Genomic DNA, 23115 nt, shown 5'->3' with positions numbered 1-23115 from the left:
TCCAAATATCCTCTTGCAGATTCTACAAAAAGAGTGTTTCAAAACTGTTCTATCAAAAGGAAGGTTCAACTCTGTGAGTTGAATGAATGCATCATGTAGAACTTTCTGACAATGCTTCTCTGTAGTTTTTAGGTGAAGAAATTCCAAAACCCAGCACAGGCCTCGAAGTGCTCCAAATAACCACTTGCAGATTTTACCAAAAGAGTGTTTCAAAACTGCTCTTTCTATACGTAAGTTCAAGTCTGTGAGATGAATGCACTCAACACAAAGAAGTTTCTGAGAATGCTTCTGTTCAGTTTCTATGTGAAGATATTTCCTTTTCCAGCATAGGCCTCAAACGGCTCCAAATTTTCACTTGCAGATACTACAAAAAGAGTGTTTCCAAACTTCTCTATCAATTGGTAGGTTCAACCCTGTGAGTTGAATGAAGTCATCACAAAGAAGTTTCTGAGAATCCTTCTCTCTAGTTTTTATGTGAAGATATTTCCTTTTCCAACATAGGCCTCAAGGTGCTCCGAATAAACACTTGCAGATTCTACAAACTTAATGTTTCAAAACTGTTCTATCAAAAGGAACGTTGAAGTCTGTGAGTTGAATGCACTCATCACAAAGAAGTTTCTCAGAATGCTTCCGTCTAGTTTTTAGGTGAAGATATTTCATTTGCGAGCATAGGCCTCAAAGCGCTCCAAATATCCACTTGCAGATTCTATAAGAAGAGAGTTTCCAAACTGCTCTTTCAAAAGGAAGCTTCAAGTCTGTGAGTTGAATGCACTCATCAGAAAGAAGTTTCTGAGAATGCTTCCGTCTAGTTTCTATATGAAGATATTTCCTTTTCCAACATAGGCCCCAAAGTGCTCCAAATAAACCCTTGCAGATTCTACAAAAGGAGTGTTTCAAAACTGCTCTTTCTATAGGTAAGTTCAAGTCTGTGAGTTGAATGCACTCAACACAAAGAAGTTTCTGAGAATGCTTCTGTTCAGTTTTTATGTGAAGATATTTCCTTTTCCAGCATAGGCCTCAAACGGCTCCAAATATCCACTTGCAGATTCTACAAAAAGAGTGTTTCCAAACTTCTCTATCAATTGGTAGGTTCAACTCTGTGAGTTGAATGAAGTCATCACAAAGAAGTTTCTGAGAATCCTTCTCTCTAGTTTTTATGTGAAGATATTTCCTTTTCCAGCGTAGGCCTCAAAGCGCTCCAAATAAACACATGCAGATTCTACAAAAGGAGTGTTTCAAAACTGTTCTATCAAAGGGAACGTTCAAGTCTGTGAGTTGAATGTACTCATCACACAGATGTTTCTCAGAATGCTTCTGTCTAGTTTTTAGGTGAAGAGATTTCATTTCCCAGCATAGGCCTCAAAGCGCTCCAAATATCCACTTGCAGATTCTATAAGAAGAGAGTTTCCAAACTGCTCTTTCAAAAGGAAGCTTCAAGTCTGTGAGTTGAATGCACTCATCACAAAGAAGTTTCTGAGAATGCTTCCGTCTAGTTTCTATATGAAGATATTTCCTTTTCCAACATAGGCCCCAAAGTGCTCCAAATAAACCCTTGCAGATTCTACAAAAGGAGTGTTTCAAAACTGCTCTTTCTATAGGTAAGTTCAAGTGTGTGAGTTGAATGCACTCAACACAAAGAAGTTTCTGAGAATGCTTCTGTTCAGTTTTTATGTGAAGATATTTCCTTTTCCAGCATAGGCCTCAAACGGCTCCAAATATCCACTTGCAGATTCTACAAAAAGAGTGTTTCCAAACTTCTCTATCAATTGGTAGGTTCAACTCTGTGAGTTGAATGAACTCATCACAAAGAAGTTTCTGAGAATCCTTCTCTCTAGTTTTTATGTGAAGATATTTCCTTTTCCAACGTAGGCCTCAAAGCGCTCCAAATAAACACATGCAGATTCTACAAAAGGAGTGTTTCAAAACTGTTCTATCAAAGGGAACGTTCAAGTCTGTGAGTTGAATGTACTCATCACACAGATGTTTCTCAGAAAGCTTCTGTCTAGTTTTTAGTTGAAGAGATTTCATTTCCCAGCATAGGCCTCAAAGCGCTCTAAATATCCACTTGCAGAATCTATGAAAAGAGTGTTTCAAAGCTGCTCTTTCAAAAGCAAGGTTCAAGTCTGTGTGTTGAATGCACTCATCCGAAAGAAGTTTCTGAGAATGCTTCTGTCTAGTTCTTACGTGAAGATATTTCCTTTTCCAGCTTAGGCCTCAAAGCGCTCCAAATAAACACTTGCAAATTCTACAAAAGGAGTGTTTCAAAAGAGTTCTATCAAAAGGAACGTTCAAGTCTGTGAGTTGAATGCACTTATCATACCGAAGTTTTCTGGAATGCTTCTGTCTAGTTTTTATGTGAAGACATTTCCTTTTCCAGCAGAGGCCTCAAAACACTCCAAATATCCACTTGCAGATTCTACAAAAAGAGTGTTTCAAAACTGCTCTATCAAAAGCAAGCTTCAACACTGTGAGTAGAATGCACTCATCACAAAGAAGTTTCTGAGAATGCTTCTGTCTAGTTTTTATGTGAAGATATTTCCTTTTCCAACATAGGCCTCAAAGCGCTCCAAATAAACACTCGCAGATTCTACAAAAGGAGTGTTTCGAAACTGCTCTTTCAAGAGGAACGTTCAAGTCTGTGAGTTGAATGCACTCATCACCCAGAAGTTTCTGAGAATGCTTCTGTCTAGTTTTTATGTGAAGATGTTTCCTTTTCCAGAATAGGCCTCAAAACGCTTCAAATATCCTCTTGCAGATTGTACAAAAAGAGTGTTTCAAAACTGTTCTATGAAAAGGAAGGTTCAACTCTGTGAGTTGAATGAATGCATCATGAAGAACTTTCTGAGAATGCTTCTCTGTAATTTTTAGGTGAAGATATTCCAAAACCCAGCACAGGCCTCGAAGTGCTCCAAATAACCACTTGCAGATTTTACCAAAAGAGTGTTTCAAAACTGCTCTTTCTATAGGTAAGTTCAAGTCTGTGAGTTGAATGCACTCAACACAAAGAAGTTTCTGAGAATGCTTCTGTTCAGTTTTTATGTGAAGATATTTCCTTTTCCAGCATAGGCTTCAAACGGCTCCAAATATCCACTTGCAGATTCTACAAAAAGAGTGTTTCCAAACTTCTCTATCAATTGGTAGGTTCAACTCTGTGAGTTGAATGAAGTCATCACAAAGAAGTTTCTGAGAATCCTTCTCTCTAGTTTTTATGTGAAGATATTTCCTTTTCCAACATAGGCCTCAAGGTGCTCCGAATAAACACTTGCAGATTCTACAAACTTAATGTTTCAAAACTGTTCTATCAAAAGGAACGTTGAAGTCTGTGAGTTGAATGCACTCATCACAAAGAAGTTTCTAAGAATGCTTCCGTCTAGTTTTTAGGTGAAGAGATTTCATTTCCCAGCACAGGCCTCAAAGCGCTCCAAATATCCACTTGCAGATTCTACAAGAAGAGTGTTTCCAAACTGCTCTTTCAAAAGGAAACTTCAAGTCTGTGAGTTGAATGCACTCATCACAAAGAAGTTTCTGAGAATGCTTCCGTCTAGTTTCTATATGAAGATATTTCCTTTTCCAACATAGGCCCCAAAGTGCTCCAAATAAACCCTTGCAGATTCTCCAAAAGGAGTGTTTCAAAACTGCTCTTTCTATAGGTAAGTTCAAGTCTGTGAGTTGAATGCACTCAACACAAAGAAGTTTCTGAGAATGCTTCTGTTCAGTTCTTATGTGAAGATATTTCCTTTTCCAGCATAGGCCTCAAAAGCCTCCAAATATCCACTTGCAGATTCTACAAAAGGAGTGTTTCCAAACTTCTCTATCAATTGGTAGGTTCAACTCTGTGAGTTGAATGAACTCATCACAAAGAAGTTTCTGAGAATCCTTCTCTTTAGTTTTTATGTGAAGATATTTCCTTTTCCAACGTAGGCCTCAAAGCGCTCCAAATAAACACATGCAGATTCTACAAAAGGAGTGTTTCAAAACTGTTCTATCAAAGGGAACGTTCAAGTCTGTGAGTTGAATGTACTCATCACACAGATGTTTCTCAGAATGCTTCTGTCTAGTTTTTAGGTGAAGAGATTTCATTTCCCAGCATAGGCCTCAAAGCGCTCCAAATATCCACTTGCAGAATCTACGAAAAGAGTGTTTCAAAGCTGCTCTTTCAAAAGCAAGGTTCAAGTCTGTGTGTTGAATGCACTCATCCGAAAGAAGTTTCTGAGAATGCTTCTGTCTAGTTCTTACGTGAAGATATTTCCTTTTCCAGCTTAGGCCTCAAAGCGCTCCAAATAAACACTTGCAAATTCTACAAAAGGAGTGTTTCAAAAGAGTTCTATCAAAAGGAACGTTCAAGTCTGTGAGTTGAATGCACTTATCATACCGAAGTTTCCTGGAATGCTTCTGTCTAGTTTTTATGTGAAGACATTTCCTTTTCCAGCAGAGGCCTCAAAGCACTCCAAATATCCACTTGCAGATTCTGCAAAAAGAGTGTTTCAAAACTGCTCTATCAAAAGCAAGCTTCAACACTGTGAGTAGAATGCACTCATCACAAAGAAGTTTCTGAGAATGCTTCTGTCTAGTTTTTATGTGAAGATATTTCCTTTTCCAAAATAGGCCTCAAAGCGCTCCAAATAAACACTTGCAGATTCTACAAAAGGAGTGTTTCAAAACTGCTCTTTCAAGAGGAACCTTCAAGTCTGTGAGTTGAATGCACTCATCACACAGAAGTTTCTGAGAATGCTTCTGTCTAGTTTTTATATGAAGATGTTTCCTTTTCCAGCATAGGCCTCAAAACGCTCCAAATATCCTTTTGCAGATTGTACAAAAAGAGTGTTTCAAAACTGTTCTATCAAAAGGAAGGTTCAACTCTGTGAGTTGAATGAATGCATCATGAAGAACTTTCTGAGAATGCTTCTCTGTAATTTTTAGGTGAAGATATTCCAAAACCCAGCACAGGCCTCGAAGTGCTCCAAATAACCACTTGCAGATTTTACCAAAAGAGTGTTTCAAAACTGCTCTTTCTATAGGTAAGTTCAAGTCTGTGAGTTGAATGCACTCAACACAAAGAAGTTTCTGAGAATGCTTCTGTTCAGTTTTTATGTGAAGATATTTCCTTTTCCAGCATAGGCTTCAAACGGCTCCAAATATCCACTTGCAGATTCTACAAAAAGAGTGTTTCCAAACTTCTCTATCAATTGGTAGGTTCAACTCTGTGAGTTGAATGAAGTCATCACAAAGAAGTTTCTGAGAATCCTTCTCTCTAGTTTTTATGTGAAGATATTTCCTTTTCCAACATAGGCCTCAAGGTGCTCCGAATAAACACTTGCAGATTCTACAAACTTAATGTTTCAAAACTGTTCTATCAAAAGGAACGTTGAAGTCTGTGAGTTGAATGCACTCATCACAAAGAAGTTTCTCAGAATGCTTCCGTCTAGTTTTTAGGTGAAGAGATTTCATTTCCCAGCACAGGCCTCAAAGCGCTCCAAATATCCACTTGCAGATTCTACAAGAAGAGTGTTTCCAAACTGCTCTTTCAAAAGGAAGCTTCAAGTCTGTGAGTTGAATGCACTCATCACAAAGAAGTTTCTGAGAATGCTTCCGTCTAGATTCTATATGAAGATATTTCCTTTTCCAACATAGGCCCCAAAGTGCTCCAAATAAACCCTTGCAGATTCTACAAAAGGAGTGTTTCAAAACTGCTCTTTCTATAGGTAAGTTCAAGTCTGTGAGTTGAATGCACTCAACACAAAGAAGTTTCTGAGAATGCTTCTGTTCAGTTTTTATGTGAAGATATTTCCTTTTCCAGCATAGGCCTCAAAAGGCTCCAAATATCCACTTGCAGATTCTACAAAAGGAGTGTTTCCAAACTTCTCTATCAACTGGTAGGTTCAACTCTGTGAGTTGAATGAACTCATCACAAAGAAGTTTCTGAGAATCCTTCTCTCTAGTTTTTATGTGAAGATATTTCCTTTTCCAACGTAGGCCTCAAAGCGCTCCAAATAAACACATGCAGATTCTACAAAAGGAGTGTTTCAAAACTGTTCTATCAAAGGGAACGTTCAAGTCTGTGAGTTGAATGTACTCATCACACAGATGTTTCTCAGAATGCTTCTGTCTAGTTTTTAGGTGAAGAGATTTCATTTCCCAGCATACGCCTCAAAGCGCTCCAAATATCCACTTGCAGAATCTACGAAAAGAGTGTTTCAAAGCTGCTCTTTCAAAAGCAAGGTTCAAGTCTGTGTGTTGAATGCACTCATCTGAAAGAAGTTTCTGAGAATGCTTCTGTCTAGTTCTTACGTGAAGATATTTCCTTTTCCAGCTTAGGCCTCAAAGCGCTCCAAATAAACACTTGCAAATTTTACAAAAGGAGTGTTTCAAAAGAGTTCTATCAAAAGGAACGTTCAAGTCTGTGAGTTGAATGCACTTATCATACCGAAGTTTCCTGGAATGCTTCTGTCTAGTTTTTATGTGAAGACATTTCCTTTTCCAGCAGAGGCCTCAAAGCACTCCAAATATCCACTTGCAGATTCTACAAAAAGAGTGTTTAAAAACTGCTCTATCAAAAGCAAGCTTCAACACTGTGAGTAGAATGCACTCATCACAAAGAAGTTTCTGAGAATGCTTCTGTCTAGTTTTTATGTGAAGATATTTCCTTTTCCAACATAGGCCTCAAAGCGCTCCAGATAAACACTTGCAGATTCTACAAAAGGAGTGTTTCAAAACTGCTCTTTCAAGAGGAACGTTCAAGTCTGTGAGTTGAATGCACTCATCACACAGAAGTTTCTGAGAATGCTTCTGTCTAGTTTTTATGTGAAGATATTTCCTTTTCCAGCATAGGCCTCAAAACGCTCCAAATATCCTCTTGCAGATTCTACAAAAAGAGTGTTTCAAAACTGTTCTATGAAAAGGAAGGTTCAACTCTGTAAGTTGAATGAATGCATCATGAAGAACTTTCTGAGAATGCTTCTCTGTAGTTTTTAGGTGAAGATATTCCAAAACCCAGCACAGGCCTCGAAGTGCTCCAAATAACCACTTGCAGATTTTACCAAAAGAGTGTTTCAAAACTGCTCTTTCTATAGGTAAGTTCAAGTCTGTGAGTTGAATGCACTCAACACAAAGAAGTTTCTGAGAATGCTTCTGTTCAGTTTTTATGTGAAGATATTTCCTTTTCCAGCATAGGCCTCAAACGGCTCCAAATATCCACTTGCAGATTCTACAAAAAGAGTGTTTCCAAACTTCTCTATCAATTGGTAGGTTCAACTCTGTGAGTTGAATGAAGTCATCACAAAGAAGTTTCTGAGAATCCTTCTCTCTAGTTTTTATGTGAAGATATTTCCTTTTCCAACGTAGGCCTCAAAACGCTCCAAATAAACACATGCAGATTCTACAAAAGGAGTGTTTCAAAACTGATCTATCAAAGGGAACGTTCAAGTCTGTGAGTTGAATGTACTCATCACACAGATGTTTCTCAGAATGCTTCTGTCTAGTTTTTAGGTGAAGAGATTTCATTTCCCAGCATAGGCCTCAAAGCGCTCCAAATATCCACTTGCAGATTCTATAAGAAGGGAGTTTCCAAACTGCTCTTTCAAAAGGAAGCTTCAAGTCTGTGAGATGAATGCACTCATCACAAAGAACTTTCTGAGAATGCTTCCGTCTAGTTTCTATATGAAGATATTTCCTTTTCCAACATAGGCCCCAAAGTGCTCCAAATAAACCCTTGCAGATTCTACAAAAGGAGTGTTTCAAAACTGCTCTTTCTATAGGTGAGTTCAAGTCTGTGAGTTGAATGCACTCAACACAAAGAAGTTTCTGAGAATGCTTCTGTTCAGTTTTTATGTGAAGATATTTCCTTTTCCAGCATAGGCCTCAAACGGCTCCAAATATCCACTTGCAGATTCTACAAAAAGAGTGTTTCCAAACTTCTCTATCAATTGGTAGGTTCAACTCTGTGAGTTGAATGAAGTCATCACAAAGAAATTTCTGAGAATCCTTCTCTCTAGTTTTTATGTGAAGATATTTCCTTTTCCAACATAGGCCTCAAGGTGCTCCGAATAAACACTTGCAGATTCTACAAACTTAATGTTTCAAAACTGTTCTATCAAAAGGAACGTTGAAGTCTGTGAGTTGAATGCACTCATCACAAAGAAGTTTCTCAGAATGCTTCCGTCTAGTTTTTATGTGAAGAGATTTCATTTCCCAGCATAGGCCTCAAAGTGCTCCAAATATCCACTTGCAGATTCTATAAGAAGAGTGTTTCCAAACTGCTCTTTCAAAAGGAATCTTCAAGTCTGTGAGTTGAATGCACTCATCCAAAGAAGTTTCTGAGAATGCTTCCGTCTAGTTTCTATATGAAGATATTTCCTTTTCCAACATAGGCCCCAAAGTACTCCAAATAAACCCTTGCAGATTCTACAAAAGGAGTGTTTCAAAACTGCTCTTTCTATAAGTAAGTTCAAGTCTGTGAGTTGAATGCACTCAACACAAAGAAGTTTCTGAGAATGCTTCTGTTCAGTTTTTATGTGAAGCTATTTCCTTTTCCAGCATAGGCCTCAAACGGCTCCAAATATCCACTTGCAGATTCTACAAAAAGAGTGTTTCCAAACTTCTCTATCAATTGGTAGGTTCAACTCTGTGAGTTGAATGAAGTCATCACAAAGAAGTTTCTGAGAATCCTTCTCTCTAGTTTTTATGTGAAGATATTTCCTTTTCCAACGTAGGCCTCAAAGCGCTCCAAATAAACACATGCAGATTCTACAAAAGGAGTGTTTCAAAACTGTTCTATCAAAGGGAACGTTCAAGTCTGTGAGTTGAATGACTCATCACACAGATGTTTCTCAGAATGCTTCTGTCTAGTTTTTAGGTGAAGAGATTTCATTTCCCAGCATAGGCCTCAAAGCGCTCCAAATATCCACTTGCAGAATCTACGAAAAGAGTGTTTCAAAGCTGCTCTTTCAAAAGCAAGGTTCAAGTCTGTGTGTTGAATGCACTCATCCGATAGAAGTTTCTGAGAATGCTTCTGTCTAGTTCTTACGTGAAGATATTTCCTTTTCCAGCTTAGGCCTCAAAGCGCTCCAAATAAACACTTGCAAATTCTACAAAAGGAGTGTTTCAAAAGAGTTCTATCAAAAGGAACGTTCAAGTCTGTGAGTTGAATGCACTTATTATACCGAAGTTTCCTGGCATGCTTCTGTCTAGTTTTTATGTGAAGACATTTCCTTTTCCAGCAGAGGCCTCAAAACACTCCAAATATCCACTTGCAGATTCTACAAAAAGAGTGTTTCAAAACTGCTCTATCAAAAGCAAGCTTCAACACTGTGAGTAGAATGCACTCATCACAAAGAAGTTTCTGAGAATGCTTCTGTCTAGTTTTTATGTGAAGATATTTCCTTTTCCAACATAGGCCTCAAAGCGCTCCAAATAAACACTTGCAGATTCTACAAAAGGAGTGTTTCGAAACTGCTCTTTCAAGAGGAACGTTCAAGTCTGTGAGTTGAATGCACTCATCACACAGAAGTTTCTGAGAATGCTTCTGTCTAGTTTTTATGTGAAGATGTTTCCTTTTCCAGCATAGGCCTCAAAACGCTCCAAATATCCTCTTGCAGATTCTACAAAAAGAGTGTTTCAAAACTGTTCTATCAAAAGGAAGGTTCAACTCTGTGAGTTGAATGAATGCATCATGTAGAACTTTCTGACAATGCTTCTCTGTAGTTTTTAGGTGAAGAAATTCCAAAACCCAGCACAGGCCTCGAAGTGCTCCAAATAACCACTTGCAGATTTTACCAAAAGAGTGTTTCAAAACTGCTCTTTCTATACGTAAGTTCAAGTCTGTGAGATGAATGCACTCAACACAAAGAAGTTTCTGAGAATGCTTCTGTTCAGTTTCTATGTGAAGATATTTCCTTTTCCAGCATAGGCCTCAAACGGCTCCAAATTTTCACTTGCAGATACTACAAAAAGAGTGTTTCCAAACTTCTCTATCAATTGGTAGGTTCAACCCTGTGAGTTGAATGAAGTCATCACAAAGAAGTTTCTGAGAATCCTTCTCTCTAGTTTTTATGTGAAGATATTTCCTTTTCCAACATAGGCCTCAAGGTGCTCCGAATAAACACTTGCAGATTCTACAAACTTAATGTTTCAAATCTGTTCTATCAAAAGGAACGTTGAAGTCTGTGAGTTGAATGCACTCATCACAAAGAAGTTTCTCAGAATGCTTCCGTCTAGTTTTTAGGTGAAGATATTTCATTTGCGAGCATAGGCCTCAAAGCGCTCCAAATATCCACTTGCAGATTCTATAAGAAGAGAGTTTCCAAACTGCTCTTTCAAAAGGAAGCTTCAAGTCTGTGAGTTGAATGCACTCATCAGAAAGAAGTTTCTGAGAATGCTTCCGTCTAGTTTCTATATGAAGATATTTCCTTTTCCAACATAGGCCCCAAAGTGCTCCAAATAAACCCTTGCAGATTCTACAAAAGGAGTGTTTCAAAACTGCTCTTTCTATAGGTAAGTTCAAGTCTGTGAGTTGAATGCACTCAACACAAAGAAGTTTCTGAGAATGCTTCTGTTCAGTTTTTATGTGAAGATATTTCCTTTTCCAGCATAGGCCTCAAACGGCTCCAAATATCCACTTGCAGATTCTACAAAAAGAGTGTTTCCAAACTTCTCTATCAATTGATAGGTTCAACTCTGTGAGTTGAATGAAGTCATCACAAAGAAGTTTCTGAGAATCCTTCTCTCTAGTTTTTATGTGAAGATATTTCCTTTTCCAGCGTAGGCCTCAAAGCGCTCCAAATAAACACATGCAGATTCTACAAAAGGAGTGTTTCAAAACTGTTCTATCAAAGGGAACGTTCAAGTCTGTGAGTTGAATGTACTCATCACACAGATGTTTCTCAGAATGCTTCTGTCTAGTTTTTAGGTGAAGAGATTTCATTTCCCAGCATAGGCCTCAAAGCGCTCCAAATATCCACTTGCAGATTCTATAAGAAGAGAGTTTCCAAACTGCTCTTTCAAAAGGAAGCTTCAAGTCTGTGAGTTGAATGCACTCATCACAAAGAAGTTTCTGAGAATGCTTCCGTCTAGTTTCTATATGAAGATATTTCCTTTTCCAACATAGGCCCCAAAGTGCTCCAAATAAACCCTTGCAGATTCTACAAAAGGAGTGTTTCAAAACTGCTCTTTCTATAGGTAAGTTCAAGTGTGTGAGTTGAATGCACTCAACACAAAGAAGTTTCTGAGAATGCTTCTGTTCAGTTTTTATGTGAAGATATTTCCTTTTCCAGCATAGGCCTCAAACGGCTCCAAATATCCACTTGCAGATTCTACAAAAAGAGTGTTTCCAAACTTCTCTATCAATTGGTAGGTTCAACTCTGTGAGTTGAATGAACTCATCACAAAGAAGTTTCTGAGAATCCTTCTCTCTAGTTTTTATGTGAAGATATTTCCTTTTCCAACGTAGGCCTCAAAGCGCTCCAAATAAACACATGCAGATTCTACAAAAGGAGTGTTTCAAAACTGTTCTATCAAAGGGAACGTTCAAGTCTGTGAGTTGAATGTACTCATCACACAGATGTTTCTCAGAAAGCTTCTGTCTAGTTTTTAGTTGAAGAGATTTCATTTCCCAGCATAGGCCTCAAAGCGCTCTAAATATCCACTTGCAGAATCTATGAAAAGAGTGTTTCAAAGCTGCTCTTTCAAAAGAAAGGTTCAAGTCTGTGTGTTGAATGCACTCATCCGAAAGAAGTTTCTGAGAATGCTTCTGTCTAGTTCTTACGTGAAGATATTTCCTTTTCCAGCTTAGGCCTCAAAGCGCTCCAAATAAACACTTGCAAATTCTACAAAAGGAGTGTTTCAAAAGAGTTCTATCAAAAGGAACGTTCAAGTCTGTGAGTTGAATGCACTTATCATACCGAAGTTTTCTGGAATGCTTCTGTCTAGTTTTTATGTGAAGACATTTCCTTTTCCAGCAGAGGCCTCAAAACACTCCAAATATCCACTTGCAGATTCTACAAAAAGAGTGTTTCAAAACTGCTCTATCAAAAGCAAGCTTCAACACTGTGAGTAGAATGCACTCATCACAAAGAAGTTTCTGAGAATGCTTCTGTCTAGTTTTTATGTGAAGATATTTCCTTTTCCAACATAGGCCTCAAAGCGCTCCAAATAAACACTCGCAGATTCTACAAAAGGAGTGTTTCGAAACTGCTCTTTCAAGAGGAACGTTGAAGTCTGTGAGTTGAATGCACTCATCACCCAGAAGTTTCTGAGAATGCTTCTGTCTAGTTTTTATGTGAAGATGTTTCCTTTTCCAGAATAGGCCTCAAAACGCTTCAAATATCCTCTTGCAGATTCTACAAAAAGAGTGTTTCAAAACTGTTCTATGAAAAGGAAGGTTCAACTCTGTGAGTTGAATGAATGCATCATGAAGAACTTTCTGAGAATGCTTCTCTGTAGTTTTTAGGTGAAGATGTTCCAAAACCCAGCACAGGCCTCGAAGTGCTCCAAATAACCACTTGCAGATTTTACCAAAAGAGTGTTTCAAAACTGCTCTTTCTATAGGTAAGTTCAAGTCTGTGAGTTTAATGCACTCAACACAAAGAAGTTTCTGAGAATGCTTCTGTTCAGTTTTTATGTGAAGATATTTCCTTTTCCAGCATAGGCCTCAAACGGCTCCAAATATCCACTTGCAGATTCTACAAAAAGAGTGTTTCCAAACTTCTCTATCAATTGGTAGGTTCAACTCTGTGAGTTGAATGAAGTCATCACAAAGAAGTTTCTGAGAATCCTTCTCTCTAGTTTTTATGTGATGATATTTCCTTTTCCAACATAGGCCTCAAGGTGCTCCGAATAAAAACTTGCAGATTCTACAAACTTAATGTTTCAAAACTGTTCTATCAAAAGGAACGTTGAAGTCTGTGAGTTGAATGCACTCATCACAAAGAAGTTTCTCAGAATGCTTCCGTCTAGTTTTTAGGTGAAGAGATTTCATTTCCCAGCACAGGCCTCAAAGCGCTCCAAATATCCACTTGCAGATTCTACAAGAAGAGTGTTTCCAAACTGCTCTTTCAAAAGGAAGCTTCAAGTCTGTGAGTTGAATGCACTCATCACAAAGAAGTTTCTGAGAATGCTTCCGTCTAGTTTCTATATGAAGATATTTCCTTTTCCAACATAGGCCCAAAAGTGCTCCAAATAAACCCTTGCAGATTCTACAAAAGGAGTGTTTCAAAACTGCTCTTTCTATAGGTAAGTTCAAGTCTGTGAGTTGAATGCACTCAACACAAAGAAGTTTCTGAGAATGCTTCTGTTCAGTTTTTATGTGAAGATATTTCCTTTTCCAGCATAGGCCTCAAACGGCTCCAAATATCCACTTGCAGATTCTACAAAAAGAGTGTTTCCAAACTTCTCTATCAATTGGTAGGTTCAACTCTGTGAGTTGAATGAAGTCATCACAAAGAAGTTTCTGAGAATCCTTCTCTCTAGTTTTTACGTGAAGATATTTCCTTTTCCAGCGTAGGCCTCAAAGCGCTCCAAATAAACACATGCAGATTCTACAAAAGGAGTGTTTCAAAACTGTTCTATCAAAGGGAACGTTCAAGTCTGTGAGTTGAATGTACTCATCACACAGATGTTTCTCAGAATGCTTCTGTCTAGTTTTTAGGTGAAGAGATTTCATTTCCCAGCATAGGCCTCAAAGCGCTCCAAATAGCCACTTGCAGATTCTATAAGAAGAGAGTTTCCAAACTGCTCTTTCAAAAGGAGCTTCAAGTCTGTGAGTTGAATGCACTCATCACAAAGAAGTTTCTGAGAATGCTTCCGTCTAGTTTCTATATGAAGATATTTCCTTTTCCAACATAGGCCTCAAAGTGCTCCAAATAAACCCTTGCAGATTCTACAAAAGGAGTGTTTCAAAACTGCTCTTTCTATAGGTAAGTTCAAGTCTGTGTGTTGAATGCACTCAACACAAAGAAGTTTCTGAGAATGCTTCTGTTCAGTTTTTATGTGAAGATATTTCCTTTTCCAGCATAGGCCTCAAACGGCTCCAAATATCCACTTGCAGATTCTACAAAAAGAGTGTTTCCAAACTTCTCTATCAATTGGTAGGTTCAACTCTGTGAGTTGAATGAACTCATCACAAAGAAGTTTCTGAGAATCCTTCTCTCTAGTTTTTATGTGAAGATATTTCCTTTTCCAGCGTAGGCCTCAAAGCGCTCCAAATAAACACATGCAGATTCTACAAAAGGAGTGTTTCAAAACTGTTCTATCAAAGGGAACGTTCAAGTCTGTGAGTTGAATGTACTCATCACACAGATGTTTCTCAGAATGCTTCTGTCTAGTTTTTAGGTGAAGAGATTTCATTTCCCAGCATAGGCCTCAAAGCGCTCCAAATATCCACTTGCAGATTCTATAAGAAGAGAGTTTCCAAACTGCTCTTTCAAAAGGAAGATTCAAGTCTGTGTGTTGAATGCACTCATCCAAAAGAAGTTTCTGAGAATGCTTCTGTCTAGTTCTTACGTGAAGATATTTCCTTTTCCAGGTAAGGCCTCAAAGCGCTCCAAATAAACACTTGCAAATTCTACAAAAGGAGTGTTTCAAAAGAGTTCTATCAAAAGGAACGTTCAAGTCTGTGAGTTGAATGCACTTATCATACCGAAGTTTCCTGGAATGCTTCTGTCTAGTTTTTATGTGAAGACATTTCCTTTTCCAGCAGAGGCCTCAAAGCACTCCAAATATCCACTTGCAGATTCTACAAAAAGAGTGTTTCAAAACTGTTCTATCAAAAGCAAGCTTCAACACTGTGAGTAGAATGCACTCATCACAAAGAAGTTTCTGAGAATGCTTCTGTCTAGTTTTTATGTGAAGATATTTCCTTTTCCAACATAGGCCTCAAAGCGCTCCAAATATCCACTTGCAGATTCTATAAGAAGAGAGTTTCCAAACTGCTCTTTCAAAAGGAGCTTCAAGTCTGTGAGTTGAATGCACTCATCACAAAGAAGTTTCTGAGAATGCTTCCGTCTAGTTTCTATATGAAGATATTTCCTTTTCCAACATAGGCCCCAAAGTGCTCCAAATAAACCCTTGCAGATTCTACAAAAGGAGTGTTTCAAAACTGCTCTTTCTATAGGTAAGTTCAAGTCTGTGAGTTGAATGCACTCAACACAAAGAAGTTTCTGAGAATGCTTCTGTTCAGTTTTTATGTGAAGATATTTCCTTTTCCAGCATAGGCCTCAAACGGCTCCAAATATCCACTTGCAGATTCTACAAAAGGAGTGTTTCCAAACTTCTCTATCAATTGGTAGGTTCAACTCTGTGAGTTGAATGAACTCATCACAAAGAAGTTTCTGAGAATCCTTCTCTCTAGTTTTTATGTGAAGATATTTCCTTTTCCAGCGTAGGCCTCAAAGCGCTCCAAATAAACACATGCAGATTCTACAAAAGGAGTGTTTCAAAACTGTTCTATCAAAAGGAACGTTGAAGTCTGTGAGTTGAATGCACTCATCTCAAAGAAGTTTCTCAGAATGCTTCCGTCTAGTTTTTAGGTGAAGAGATTTCATTTCCCAGCATAGGCCTCAAAGCGCTCCAAATATCCACTTGCAGATTCTATAAGAAGAGAGTTTCCAAACTGCTCTTTCAAAAGGAGCTTCAAGTCTGTGAGTTGAATGCACTCATCACAAAGAAGTTTCTGAGAATGCTTCCGTCTAGTTTCTATATGAAGATATTTCCTTTTCCAACATAGGCCCCAAAGTGCTCCAAATAAACCCTTGCAGATTCTACAAAAGGAGTGTTTCAAAACTGCTCTTTCTATAGGTAAGTTCAAGTCTGTGAGTTGAATGCACTCAACACAAAGAAGTTTCTGAGAATGCTTCTGTTCAGTTTTTATGTGAAGATATTTCCTTTTCCAGCATAGGCCTCAAACGGCTCCAAATATCCACTTGCAGATTCTACAAAAAGAGTGTTTCCAAACTTCTCTATCAATTGGTAGGTTCAACTCTGTGAGTTGAATGAACTCATCACAAAGAAGTTTCTGAGAATCCTTCTCTCTAGTTTTTATGTGAAGATATTTCCTTTTCCAGCGTAGGCCTCAAAGCACTCCAAATAAACACATGCAGATTTTACAAAAGGAGTGTTTCAAAACTGTTCTATCAAAGGGAACGTTCAAGTCTGTGAGTTGAATGTACTCATCACACAGATGTTTCTCAGAATGCTTCTGTCTAGTTTGTAGGTGAAGAGATTTCATTTCCCAGCATAGGCCTCAAAGCGCTCCAAATATCCACTTGCAGAATCTATGAAAAGAGTGTTTCAAAGCTGCTCTTTCAAAAGCAAGGTTCAAGTCTGTGTGTTCAATGCACTCATCCGAAAGAAGTTTCTGAGAATGCTTCTGTCTAGTTCTTACGTGAAGATATTTCCTTTTCCAGCTTAGGCCTCAAAGCGCTCCAAATAAACACTTGCAAATTCTACAAAAGGAGTGTTTCAAAAGAGTTCTATCAAAAGGAACGTTCAAGTCTGTGAGTTGAATGCACTTATCATACCGAAGTTTCCTGGAATGCTTCTGTCTAGTTTTTATGTGAAGACATTTCCTTTTCCAGCAGAGGCCTCAAAGCACTCCAAATATCCACTTGCAGATTCTACAAAAAGAGTGTTTCAAAACTGCTCTATCAAAAGCAAGCTTCAACACTGTGAGTAGAATGCACTCATCACAAAGAAGTTTCTGAGATTGCTTCTGTCTAGTTTTTATGTGAAGATATTTCCTTTTCCAACATAGGCCTCAAAGTGTTCCAAATAAACACTTGCAGATTCTACAAAAGGAGTGTTTCGAAACTGCTCTTTCAAGAGGAACGTTCAAGTCTGTGAGTTGAATGCACTCATCACACAGAAGTTTCTGAGAATGCTTCTGTCTAGTTTTTATGTGAAGATGTTTCCTTTTCCAGCATAGGCCTCAAAACGCTCCAAATATCCTCTTGCAGATTCTACAAAAAGAGTGTTTCAAAACTGTTCTATCAAAAGGAAGGTTCAACTCTGTGAGTTGAATGAATGCATCATGAAGAACTTTCTGAGAATGCTTCTCTGTAGTTTTTAGGTGGAGATATTCCAAAACCCAGCACAGGCCTCGAAGTGCTCCAAATAACCACTTGCAGATTTTACCAAAAGAGTGTTTCAAAACTGCTCTTTCTATAGGTAAGTTCAAGTCTGTGAGTTGAATGCACTCAACACAAAGAAGTTTCTGAGAATGCTTCTGTTCAGTTTTTATGTGAAGATACTTCCTTTTCCAGCATAGGCCTCAAACGGCTCCAAATATCCACTTGCAGATTCTACAAAAAGAGTGTTTCCAAACTTCTCTATCAATTGGTAGGTTCAACTCTGTGAGTTGAATGAAGTCATCACAAAGAAGTTTCTGAGAATCCTTCTCTCTAGTTTTTATGTGAAGATATTTCCTTTTCCAACATAGGCCTCAAGGTGCTCCGAATAAACACTTGCAGATTCTACAAACTTAATGTTTCAAAACTGTTCTATCAAAAGGAACGTTGAAGTCTGTGAGTTGAATGCACTCATCACAAAGAAGTTTCTCAGAATGCTTCCATCTAGTTTTTAGGTGAAGAGATTTCATTTCCCAGCACAGGCCTCAAAGCGCTCCAAATATCCACTTGCAGATTCTACAAGAAGAGTGTTTGCAAACTGCTCTTTCAAAAGGAAGCTTCAAGTCTGTGAGTTGAATGCACTCATCACAAAGAAGTTTCTGAGAATTCTTCCGTCTAGTTTCTATATGAAGATATTTCCTTTTCCAACATAGGCCCCAAAGTGCTCCAAATAAACCCTTGCAGATTCTACAAAAGGAGTGTTTCAAAACTGCTCTTTATATAGGTAAGTTCAAGTCTGTGAGTTGAATGCACTCACCACAAAGAAGTTTCTGAGAATGCTTCTGTTCAGTTTTTATGTGAAGATATTTCCTTTTCCAGCATAGGCCTCAAACGGCTCCAAATATCCACTTGCAGATTCTACAAAAGGAGTGTTTCCAAACTTCTCTATCAATTGGTAGGTTCAACTCTGTGAGTTGAATGAAGTCATCACAAAGAAGTTTCTGAGAATCCTTCTCTCTAGTTTTTATGTGAAGATATTTCCTTTTCCAACGTAGGCCTCAAAGCGCTCCAAATAAACACATGCAGATTCTACAAAAGGAGTGTTTCAAAACTGTTCTATCAAAGGGAACGTTCAAGTCTGTGAGTTGAATGTACTCATCACACAGATGTTTCTCAGAATGCTTCTGTCTAGTTGTTAGGTGAAGAGATTTCATTTCCCAGCATAGGCCTCAAAGCGCTCCAAATATCCACTTGCAGATTCTATAAGAAGAGAGTTTCCAAACTGCTCTTTCAAAAGGAAGCTTCAAGTCTGTGTGTTGAATGCACTCATCCAAAAGAAGTTTCTGAGAATGCTTCTGTCTAGTTCTTACGTGAAGATATTTCCTTTTCCAGGTAAGGCCTCAAAGCGCTCCAAATAAACACTTGCAAATTCTACAAAAGGAGTGTTTCATAAGAGTTCTATCAAAAGGAACGTTCAAGTCTGTGAGTTGAATGCACTTATCATACCGAAGTTTCCTGGAATGCTTCTGTCTAGTTTTTATGTGAAGACATTTCCTTTTCCAGCAGAGGCCTCAAAGCACTCCAAATATCCACTTGCAGATTCTACAAAAAGAGTGTTTCAAAACTGCTCTATCAAAAGCAAGCTTCAACACTGTGAGTAGAATGCACTCATCACAAAGAAGTTTCTGAGAATGCTTCTGTCTAGTTTTTATGTGAAGATATTTCCTTTTCCAACATAGGCCTCAAAGCGCTCCAAATAAACACTTGCAGATTCTACAAAAGGAGTGTTTCGAAACTGCTCTTTCAAGAGGAACGTTCAAGTCTGTGAGTTGAATGCCCTCATCACACAGAAGTTTCTGAGAATGCTTCTGTCTAGTTTTTATGTGAAGATGTTTCCTTTTCCAGCATAGGCCTCAAAACGCTCCAAATATCCTCTTGCAGATTCTACAAAAAAGAGTGTTTCAAAACTGTTCTATCAAAAGGAAGGTTCAACTCTGTGAGTTGAATGAATGCATCATGAAGAACTTTCTGAGAATGCTTCTCTGTAGTTTTTAGGTGAAGATATTCCAAAACCCAGCACAGGCCTCGAAGTGCTCCAAATAACCACTTGCAGATTTTACCAAAAGAGTGTTTCAAAACTGCTCTTTCTATAGGTAAGTTCAAGTCTGTGAGTTGAATGCACTCAACACAAAGAAGTTTCTGAGAATGCTTCTGTTCAGTTTTTATGTGAAGATATTTCCTTTTCCAGCATAGGCCTCAAACGGCTCCAAATATCCACTTGCAGATTCTACAAAAAGAGTGTTTCCAAACTTCTCTATCAATTGGTAGGTTCAACTCTGTGAGTTGAATGAAGTCATCACAAAGAAGTTTCTGAGAATCCTTCTCTCTAGTTTTTATGTGAAGATATTTCCTTTTCCAACATAGGCCTCAAGGTGCTCCGAATAAACACTTGCAGATTCTACAAACTTAATGTTTGAAAACTGTTCTATCAAAAGGAACGTTGAAGGCTGTGAGTTGAATGCACTCATCACAAAGAAGTTTCTCAGAATGCTTCCGTCTAGTTTTTAGGTGAAGAGATTTCATTTCCCAGCACAGGCCTCAAAGCGCTCCAAATATCCACTTGCAGATTCTACAAGAAGAGTGTTTCCAAACTGCTCTTTCAAAAGGAAGCTTCAAGTCTGTGAGTTGAATGCACTCATCACAAAGAAGTTTCTGAGAATGCTTCCGTCTAGTTTCTATATGAAGATATTTCCTTTTCCAACATAGGCCCCAAAGTGCTCCAAATAAACCCTTGCAGATTCTACAAAAGGAGTGTTTCAAAACTGCTCTTTCTATAGGTAAGTTCAAGTCTGTGAGTTGAATGCACTCAACACAAAGAAGTTTCTGAGAATGCTTCTGTTCAGTTTTTATGTGAAGATATTTCCTTTTCCAGCATAGGCCTCAAACGGCTCCAAATATCCACTTGCAGATTCTACAAAAAGAGTGTTTCCAAACTTCTCTATCAATTGGTAGGTTCAACTCTGTGAGTTGAATGAAGTCATCACAAAGAAGTTTCTGAGAATCCTTCTCTCTAGTTTTTATGTGAAGATATTTCCTTTTCCAACGAAGGCCTCAAAGCGCTCCAAATAAACACATGCAGATTCTACAAAAGGAGTGTTTCAAAACTGTTCTATCAAAGGGAACGTTCAAGTCAGTGAGTTGAATGTACTCATCACACAGATGTTTCTCAGAATGCTTCTGTCTAGTTTTTAGGTGAAGAGATTTCATTTCCCAGCATAGGCCTCAAAGCGCTCCAAATATCCACTTGCAGATTCTATAAGAAGAGAGTTTCCAAACTGCTCTTTCAAAAGGAAGCTTCAAGTCTGTGAGTTGAATGCACTCATGACAAAGAAGTTTCTGAGAATGCTTCCGTCTAGTTTCTATATGAAGATATTTCCTTATCCAACATAGGCCCCAAAGTGCTCCAAATAAACCCTTGCAGATTCTACAAAAGGAGTGTTTCAAAACTGCTCTTTCTATAGGTAAGTTCAAGTCTGTGAGTTGAATGCACTCAACACAAAGAAGTTTCTGAGAATGCTTCTGTTCAGTTTTTATGTGAAGATATTTCCTTTTCCAGCATAGGCCTCAAACGGCTCCAAATATCCACTTGCAGATTCTACAAAAAGAGTGTTTCCAAACTTCTCTATCAATTGGTAGGTTCAACTCTGTGAGTTGAATGAACTCATCACCAAGAAGTTTCTGAGAATCCTTCTCTCTAGTTTTTATGTGAAGATATTTCCTTTTCCAGCGTAGGCCTCAAAGCGCTCCAAATAAACACATGCAGATTCTACAAAAGGAGTGTTTCAAAACTGTTCTATCAAAGGGAACGTTCAAGTCTGTGAGTTGAATGTACTCATCACACAGATGTTTCTCAGAATGCTTCTGTCTAGTTTTTAGGTGAAGAGATTTCATTTCCCAGCATAGGCCTCAAAGCGCTCCAAATATGCACTTGCAGAATCTACGAAAAGAGTGTTTCAAAGCTGCTCTTTCAAAAGCAAGGTTCAAGTCTGTGTGTTGAATGCACTCATCCGAAAGAAGTTTCTGAGAATGCTTCTGTCTAGTTCTTACGTGAAGATATTTCCTTTTCCAGCTTAGGCCTCAAAGCGCTCCAAATAAACACTTGCAAATTCTACAAAAGGAGTGTTTCAAAAGAGTTCTATCAAAAGGAACGTTCAAGTCTGTGAGTTGAATGCACTTATCATACCGAAGTTTCCTGGAATGCTTCTGTCTAGTTTTTATGTGAAGACATTTCCTTTTCCAGCAGAGGCCTCAAAGCACTCCAAATATCCACTTGCAGATTCTACAAAAGGAGTGTTTCGAAACTGCTCTTTCAAGAGGAACGTTCAAGTCTGTGAGTTGAATGCACTCATCACACAGAAGTTTCTGAGAATGCTTCTGTCTAGTTTTTATGTGAAGATGTTTCCTTTTCCAGCATAGGCCTCAAAACGCTCCAAATATCCTCTTGGAGATTCTACAAAAAGAGTGTTTCAAAACTGTTCTATCAAAAGGAAGGTTCAACTCTGTGAGTTGAATGAATGCATCATGAAGAACTTTCTGAGAATGCTTCTCTGTAGTTTTTAGGTGAAGATATTCCAAAACCCAGCACAGGCCTCGAAGTGCTCCAAATAACCACTTGCAGATTTTACCAAAAGAGTGTTTCAAAACTGCTCTTTCTATAGGTAAGTTCAAGTCTGTGAGTTGAATGCACTCAACACAAAGAAGTTTCTGAGAATGCTTCTGTTCAGTTTTTATGTGAAGATATTTCCTTTTCCAGCATAGGCCTCAAACGGCTCCAAATATCCACTTGCAGATTCTACAAAAAGAGTGTTTCCAAACTTCTCTATCAATTGGTAGGTTCAACTCTGTGAGTTGAATGAAGTCATCACAAAGAAGTTTCTGAGAATCCTTCTCTCTAGTTTTTATGTGAAGATATTTCCTTTTCCAGCATAGGCCTCAAGGTGCTCCGAATAAACACTTGCAGATTCTACAAACTTAATGTTTCAAAACTGTTCTATCAAAAGGAACGTTGAAGTCTGTGAGTTGAATGCACTCATCACAAAGAAGTTTCTCAGAATGCTTCCGTCTAGTTTTTAGGTGAAGAGATTTCATTTCCCAGCACAGGCCTCAAAGCGCTCCAAATATCCACTTGCAGATTCTACAAGAAGAGTGTTTCCAAACTGCTCTTTCAAAAGAAAGCTTCAAGTCTGTGAGTTGAATGCACTCATCACAAAGAAGTTTCTGAGAATGCTTCCGTCTAGTTTCTATATGAAGATATTTCCTTTTCCAACATAGGCCCCAAAGTGCTCCAAATAAACCCTTGCAGATTCTACAAAAGGAGTGTTTCAAAACTGCTCTTTCTATAGGTAAGTTCAAGTCTGTGAGTTGAATGCACTCAACACAAAGAAGTTTCTGAGAATGCTTCTGTTCAGTTTTTATGTGAAGGTATTTCCTTTTCCAGCATAGGCCTCAAACGGCTCCAAATATCCACTTGCAGATTCTACAAAAGGAGTGTTTCCAAACTTCTCTATCAATTGGTAGGTTCAACTCTGTGAGTTGAATGAAGTCATCACAAAGAAGTTTCTGAGAATCCTTCTCTCTAGTTTTTATGTGAAGATATTTCCTTTTCCAACGTAGGCCTCAAAGCGCTCCAAATAAACACATGCAGATTCTACAAAAGGAGTGTTTCAAAACTGTTCTATCAAAGGGAACGTTCAAGTCTGTGAGTTGAATGTACTCATCACACAGATGTTTCTCAGAATGCTTCTGTCTAGTTTTTAGGTGAAGAGATTTCATTTCCCAGCATAGGCCTCAAAGCGCTCCAAATATCCACTTGCAGATTCTATAAGAAGAGAGTTTCCAAACTGCTCTTTCAAAAGGAAGCTTCAAGTCTGTGAGTTGAATGCACTCATCACAAAGAAGTTTCTGAGAATGCTTCCGTCTAGTTTCTATATGAAGATATTTCCTTTTCCAACATAGGCCCCAAAGTGCTCCAAATAAACCCTTGCAGATTCTACAAAAGGAG

Source organism: Pongo pygmaeus, chromosome 17 (genome assembly GCF_028885625.2).
Source record: "Pongo pygmaeus isolate AG05252 chromosome 17, NHGRI_mPonPyg2-v2.0_pri, whole genome shotgun sequence".
NCBI classification, from domain to species: Eukaryota; Metazoa; Chordata; class Mammalia; order Primates; family Hominidae; genus Pongo; species Pongo pygmaeus.
The sequence above is the reverse complement of the archived record's forward strand: the minus strand, read 5'-3'. Positions refer to the sequence as shown.